Below are 7,786 nucleotides of genomic sequence, written 5' to 3' on the forward strand. Positions count from 1 at the left end.
GGCTCCCCTGCTCACTACTGGGCCCTCCTTGCATGGGCAAGGCTGGCAGCTCTGTTGGCTGCTTCTGTGGGGAGGAGTGGGTTGGGGGTGGCCTTCCCCTGAGGCTTTCAGAGGCAGCATGGGCTGCCAAGCTCCCTGGAGGTCTCCTGCATACCACAACTGCATGCGCGGGCTGGGATCAGTGCCAGTCCTTCAAGGCAGCAAAGGGCAGAAAGCAATGAGGTGGGGTGTCCGGATATCCGGTGTGACGGATAATCATAAAATCATAGAATCATAGAATGGCTCGGGTTGGAAGGGACCCCAAAGATCACCCAGTTCCAACCCCCCTGCCATGGGCAGGGACACCACCCACTAGATCAGGTTGCCCAGGGCCTCATCCAGTCTGCCCTTGAACACCTCCAGGGATGGGGCACCCACAGCTTCTCTGGGCAGCCTGTGCCAGTACCTCACCACCCTCTGAGAGAAGAATTTCCTCCTAACCTCTCATCTAAATCTCCCCTCTTTTAGTTTAAAACCATTCCCCCTTGTCCTGTCATTATCTGAATGAGCAAAGAGTTACTCTCCATCTTTTTTATAAGACCCCTTTAAGTACTAGAAAGCTGCAATGAGGTCTCCCTGGTGCCTTCTCTTCTCTAGGCTGAAGAGCCCCAGCGCTCTCATTTCTTCATAGGAAAGGTGCCCTCTGATCATCTTCCTGGTCTTCCTCTGGACCCTTTCTAACAGCCCCACATCCTTCTTGTGCTGGGTGTCCCAGACCTGGACGCAGTGCCCCGTGTGGGGCCTCACAAGGGCAGTGCAGAGGGGGACAATCACCTCCCTCCACCTGCTGGCCACTGCTCTGCTGATGCAGCCCGGGATGCAGTTGGCCTTCTGGGCTGCAAGCCTGCACTGCTGGCTCATGTTGAGCCGTTCAACCACCAGAACCCCCAAGTCCTTCTCTGCAGGGCTGCTCTCAATGAGTTCTTCTCCCAGTCCGTCCTCAAGTCTGGGATTGCCCTGACCCAGGTGCAGCACCATGCGTTTGGACTTGTTGAACCTCATTAGGTTCCCATGGGCCCACTTCTTTAGGCTGTCTAGGTCCCTTTGGATGGCATCCCTTCCTTCTGTTGTATCAACTGCACCACTCAGCTTGGTGCCATCTGCAAACTTGCTGAGGGTGCACTCGATTCCACTGTCTGTCATTGATAAACATATAAAACATTACCGGTCCCAGGACAGACCCCTGAGAGGCCGTGGCTCCGCTGCGCTGAGCTGGCCCAGCTGGGCTGGCTGCTGCCTGGTGCTCGGGTGAAGGTCACCTTCTGTGGCTTAGCTCAGCTCGGGGAGGGCCACCTCATCCCCGCTGTCCCTGCATCACAAACGGCGGCGGTTATGGGTTATATAAGTGGGGCTGAGCGAGGCTGGCTGCCATTTTGCCCACGAGCTGACAAGCGAAGAGGGACAAGCTTGAGCTGGGAAGGTGGAGCAAGGGGACCGTGAGTGCGGTCCGGCCGATCCTCCTCATGCCAGCCAAGTTTGGCTCTCTCTGGCACATGACAGGCATGGCTGATGCCTGGGGAATGAGCTTCTTCTACGCCTTCCTGTGGCTCCTGCTGCTGGCATTTGCCTGCTTCTCCATGATGCCCAGGGCCAAGCCGCAGGTAGGAGGCAGGGCTGGTGCTGAGGCAGGCCCTGCCTGGGACGGGAGGCCGTGTCCCAGCCAGGCCTGGCCAGCCTGGGCCAGACGCTTGGGGCAGGCACGGGCCTGGCCCTGGCCACGCCCTGGGTTTGTGGATGCCGCTGAGGCTGCTGGGGACTCCCTCTCACCTGCTGCTTTCTGTTCCTGTGTCAGAAAGCCCAAAGGACTGCTGAGTGGTCACACTGGGGAGCGGTGCTCCCCTTGGCTGGGGTGGTCTGAATGGGTAGGTACAGGAGCTGGAAACTCTAAGGTCAAAACTCAGAAATTTTGCCCACGCAGGAGCAGGGGGTCTGGGGGGAGCTGCCACCCGTGTGGGACCTGTGCTGGAGCAGTTTGCTCCTGGGGGATGGACCCCGTGGTACGGAGCCGTGTGGGAGCGGTTCTTGAGGAGCTGCTGCCTGTGGGCAGCCCCCGCAGGCTCAGTTCGGGAAGGACGGCATCCCGTGGGAGGGACCCCACGGGGAGCAGGGGCAGAGAGGGACCGTGAGGAAGCAGTGGAGATGAAGCATCAGGGACTGACCGCAGCCCCCATTCCTCGTTCCCCTGCACTGCTCAGGGAGAGGAGATAGAAGAGGGTAAAGGGGGGGAAGGTGGTTTTGTTTTTTATTTGTTTCGTTTCTCATTTAGTAATAGGTAATAAATTTCTCCAATCTCCCTATGCTGAGTCTGTTTTGCCCGTCACGATAATCGTTGAGTGATCTCCCTGTCCTTATCTCAACCCTTGAGCCCTTTCCATCGTATTTTCTCCCCCTTTCCCTTTGAGGAGAGGGTGTGAGAGAGCGGCTGTGGCGGATCTCAGCTGTCCACCTGAGTTAAACCACCACAGCTATCCAGTCTATTCCATAAGCCTCTTTAGTCTGTTCTGGCTGTTTGAGCAGCTGGGGGTGTTCGTGGACATTCTCGTTGTGTAGCAAGATGAAATGGGGCGGCTGCAGTGGTGGCAGCTGCGTGGGGGCTGCCAGGTGCGGGCAGGGCGTGGGTGGGCACAAGGACATGGCTGAGGGGCCACAGTGGAGTGGCAAGGGCGACAGCACTGATGGCTGGGGGAGTTGTGCTGGGCAGGCTTTAGGGTCCCGTTCCTGACATTGGGGATTGCCACACGGTCTGATTTCCAGTCTCCTGGTTCTCAGAGGGCTGTACTAGATCAAGAGTAATGGCTCCCTGCTCAAGGCAGAGTTGGAGTTTATGTTGCCCTGTGCAAGGAGAACGTGAGAAGCCTGAGGCAACCTTCCATTAGTCACTGCAGGTGGGGAAGGGGAAGGACGGTCTGAAACCCATGGCTCTAGGTTAGCAGAACAAGCTGGAGCAGGCTCCGCAGGCAGCAGCGCTTGGTGAGGGGGGGAGTGAGCTCAGCGCACAGAAAACGTGCAAGTTCCCAGAGCGATTCAGCTTCTCACCTTGTGGTAATACGTTGGCTCCTACCCCAGCCAAAATTGCCTCTCTTAGGGAGGAGCCAGAGTGAGGACAGGGCTTCAGAAAGCAACCACGGAAGTGGTATGAGGGTCCCCACAGGGGACGTCTCTTGCAGAGGTACCAGAGAGCTTAACGGGCAGCTCGAGTCTACCGGAGCCTCGCTTGTTTGTATGAAAGAGGCTGTGTTGGTTGCTGACTTGCAGTGGGCCATGTGACACGGGCCTGGAGCAAGCCAGTAAATTCAGGCTGGTGTACGAAGAGAGAATTTTCTCTTGAGAAGGCAAGGGTGGGGCGGAGGACATGGTAATTACATGCTCTTCATGAGCGCAGCTTTTCTTCCTTTGCCCAAAGCAACTTTGGAGAAGGCATTCCTATTTGTGTATCTCATCTGCGCTGCCCTCCCCCTTCACGTTAAGCTTTCTTTCAAGGGAATTCAACAGCAACGGGGGGATAGCAGAGGCCAGGGTTGGTTCATGAAGCCCTGGAACATGGCCTGCAGGACCCACGGCTGTCAGAGACCAGTACTCGATGCACAGAGCAGCCGTGCCAAGCCCCACATTCTGGGGGGGATGCAGTTCTCTTTCTCCTTCCCTTCTAAGCTCTTCATTTTTACTAGCTCCAAGAAGGTCTGGAGAGGAGCGGGACTTGGAAACTGAGTGCGGGACCCATGCTGAGTTGATTGCCTATGCAGAATGGCGTGTAGGTGCATGTAGAAGGAAGAACAAGAGTGATGGGTGATGGTTTTCTATTGAGTGAAAACCAAGGGAATTTGCTACAGGCTTTAGCTGCCAGCTTGGTAATGAGAAAGGTGTCACGGGCCTGAAGTTTTTATAACCACAGGGCCCCAAGTCATCATTTGGCACTACCTGCTTTGCCTCAGGTAGCAATGAAATAGTGTGACTAAACTAACTGTGAGTGGCCCCCTGAGACCTCCTGGTTTGGAAACACTGGCTGACTCAGCACCACCTGTAAGACCTCAGTAGACCATGGTCTGCGGAAAGGGTTGAAGTAGAAGACCTCCAGAGGAAAAACTATGATGCATCGTGATAGCAAAGTAAACAGCTCAGATGTATGTTGCACAATGCTGAAGAAAAATGATACAGAAACCCACCTCTTCAGTCATAAGCAGCCGACTCAAAGGCCCTCAGTGTTTGGATGTAATTTTCCCATAGACGTTTTTACAGCTGTGGTTAATGTGTGACTAATCCTCACTGTGGAGTAACCGCACAACCACTCCTTGGAGCCGTGCGAGCACACAGAGCTGCGCCTCATCAGTAGGGGTTTTGTTTGAAAGTACAAATGGTAACATCCGAAAAGAATACTTCAAACCAACAATACTTTTGAACAGAGCTCTAATCATTTATGCCGTGCCCACGAAACTTGCAGCTAGGCTCAGTTTAAATACGGAACAAACCAAAAAACAAACAAAAAAACGCTGCCACCTCCCAAGGACAATAAACGGTTCAAAGGCTTCTGTTTTCAGGCAGCTGCTATCAAATATTAACAGCAGTATTCAAGCAGGAAGAGTAGTCCCAACCAATGTTTTCAAGAGCATACGCACGTTCTTTTTTCCTCCAGTAGTGTATTAATAGCAATAAAAATAAAGCCACATTTTCAATCTGTGTAAAAGGCAGGTAATGTAGCTCCAAACCCACCATATTTTCCCCTGTGCCACCCTGAGAACAATAAAACGCCAAGGAGACCTTCTTGTCCCATACCTCTAAGTTGCGAGGATTTAAGATTCAACTCCTATTTTAAGTTACTCATGAGGTCAGCTTCAGGTCTGGATGTGCCGAGTGGGAAGGGACCGGCTCCTCCATCAGCAGGGCTGCGTGCAGCCTGTTCTGTCCTGCTCCTTTTTGTGCCTGTCCCTGAAGGGCTGGCAAACCCTGGCGTCCACTCGGAGCTGGGCTGCGCAGGCCTCAGAGCACAGAAGATGGGTGATGGAGATGATTTCTGATTGCCAGCAAATGTAGCATTTCCGATAATCCTCCAGGTATGGACGAATAAGTAATTAGATGGACCATACTCTCGCTCAATTGTGAACCATACAGACTTTCTCTTTTTATCTCATCTCTGCATTATTTCCAGGACTTGTAATCCTTGGGGGATTTCATGTGTTTGTTTCATGATTTTATTTTTATTTTTAAAGACAAGAACATCCCTATATGCCCCTTTGAAATTACTTCAACATTACTTCCAGTTGGTTTGATTTTGTTCCCCACAGAGCGTATCTTAAGCTTTAACACTTTTAAGCAAGCCCCAGCTAGGGCTTTGCTGGAAGACACCTGGCTGCATCTGTTAGAATAACAGAGCCCGATGTGATTCCTTCAGCTCACGCAGCTGGCTGCTTTTTGGTCCAAGGGGAGCGGCATCCGGCAGCCCTGCTGTGCAGGACAGCAACGGGTTTATGAGCAGCGCGTGCTCCGTGCTTCAGGAGTCACAGCAGCCCGGAGCATCTCCCAGGGGAGCAGCCCCCTGCCCTCAGCACCTCCTGACACCAGACCTGATGGGATACAGGAGCCACTGCCTTGCAGGGTAGCACCAGCATCAGTTCTTGTTCAGAAGCTGCCTTGCTACAGCTGAGTTTCTGCTGGCACCCAACCTTGCTCCTTTGAGAAAGAAATGCAATCTGGTTTACCACCCTAGGAAACCAGCTAGCCAGTTGCCTAAAAGAGGAGTTCCCAGGCTCTATTTAGAGGGAGAAGTGCACTGGTGGCACCAGCACAGGTTTCTTAAATCCCTTCCCTTCCCCAGTCCCTTCCTCCTGTCCCCAAGCCTTGAGCTCGTCACTCTGTGTACCGGAGGGATCTAGCTGGCTCATCTTGTCACTTCCAGAGAAAAGGCAGATGGGACAGGCTTTGATGGTGGATTTTTGGATTTTTTTTTTCTGTTTGTTTGTTTTCTGCACACTATTAGGAAATAGTTTGCGTACCACAGAAGTACATGTACCACAGTTTAGGGACCCTGGGCCTGATGGCACATCTCAGCTGCCCCCCAGGGTGGGTTCTCGGGGTCAGAAGTGCTTTGATGGCTGGCTCAGCCACGCGGGGGTTCATGTAGAGGCCCTTTCTGTACAACAAAGTCACAAGGCTTGTGTTAAACACGAACAACAGCTGTGTTCTGAGATAGATCTATCTGTCCAAGTGTTAATCTGTCGTTATTTTTAAATTTTAACAATTTATTCTTTGCTTTACGCCATTTTAAAATAAAATTTCCCCTTCTAAAAGCATTGCTTATATTCTGTTTTAAAGTTAATGATTGTCCTTACCTAGTTCCCACTTTCATTTCCAGTTAGCACACACATGCACACATGTACATGTATGTTTGCACACACAAAGCAGAATGCACCGGACCCAATTTTAATACTTTTTCTCTGTTCCTTCCCAGCAGTAATGAATCCTAGGGCGTTACAGAAAGTCAGTGAAGGGCTCACTAGTTCTTTGTATAATGACACCCATCGTGATACCCATGATGCTGAAAATTCCTTCCATTTGCTGGAAATGCCTTCACGAATACATCCTGCATTTTTTTTTTCCTTTTTAAAGCTGCATCACACAGATAATTATCATTAACTGGCTAATTCACATAGCACTTTCTTCCCCTCTCTTATTCCCAGTCCAGAGGAGAAATTCCTCATCCTCCAGCACTTGACCTTGTACTATTGGAGTTGATCCTACTTGTTACTTGTCAGAGCATACAAGTAGTCTGCTCTTGATACTCAGCACTGTTGAAGCCTCACAAATTTGCAGCAGTGAGCCTAACCCCATGTATCCCCATTCCAGTTTATTGAAAACATTTCAAGAGACGTCCCCAGACGAGGTCTCCCTGCCAAGCCCCCATCCTGCAGGCTCTCTGTAGCCCATTCCTCACCACCTTACCATTCTGCTAGTAATCCCGAGCTTCCTTCTTTCAACAATTCATTTTTTGCCCGGCACTGATAAATTGTGTTCCTGAAGTCCGGCTAGATTAGATTGCCTCTGACTAGAAAAAATGTTATCAGATAGCAAGAGAGCTGATCAGTCTGGCCTGATCTACTTTTGGTGAGTCTGTTTTATATTTTATCCCATGTACCAGTGACCTATCTTTTATTTTTTTTTTTCTATCAGCCAAGCCATTTTGTAAGATCCTGCATACTGCTGAGGCTAGACCTTTTCTTTTCTCTTTCCTTAGCACAGCCGCTGCGCTTCATAGTCTGCAGTAAAACTGCTGTCCTCTGCTTTGACAAGCGCATTAAAAATGCCGCCTGTCTGGCTTCCAGTCCCATAAGCTAAACACCACCCCAGAATGCCAAGTAAACTATTTGGTTTTGAGCATCTCTCTCTCATCTCCTGCTTATTTAAAGGTTTGTGTTTGTTTTACGCTACCTCAAATGGAGCAAATTTTACTCTGTACCTTTATTCTAGTACTGGTTGTCAGCAATATACTTTACATGCCAGTCATGATGAGGTCTCAGATAAGGCATTTATGTAGACTTCAGACCACATCTGAAACAGCTTTTCTTCTCAGTACCCCCACAGAGTTGCCCTCTTTTTCCCCCCTCGTTCCCCATTTCAATTACAAGATTATACAGCCTCTTAGATTTGCTTTAGTTTCCTTTAAAGGGCCTAATGCAACTTGACAAAGTGAGAATTGTGAGAAGTCCTCCTGCTCTCATCGTTTGCCTTCCTTGACATCCGATGCATTTACACCCTC

The sequence above is a fragment of the Anser cygnoides genome, chromosome 3 (genome assembly GCF_040182565.1).
Source record: "Anser cygnoides isolate HZ-2024a breed goose chromosome 3, Taihu_goose_T2T_genome, whole genome shotgun sequence".
Classification (NCBI taxonomy): domain Eukaryota; kingdom Metazoa; phylum Chordata; class Aves; order Anseriformes; family Anatidae; genus Anser; species Anser cygnoides.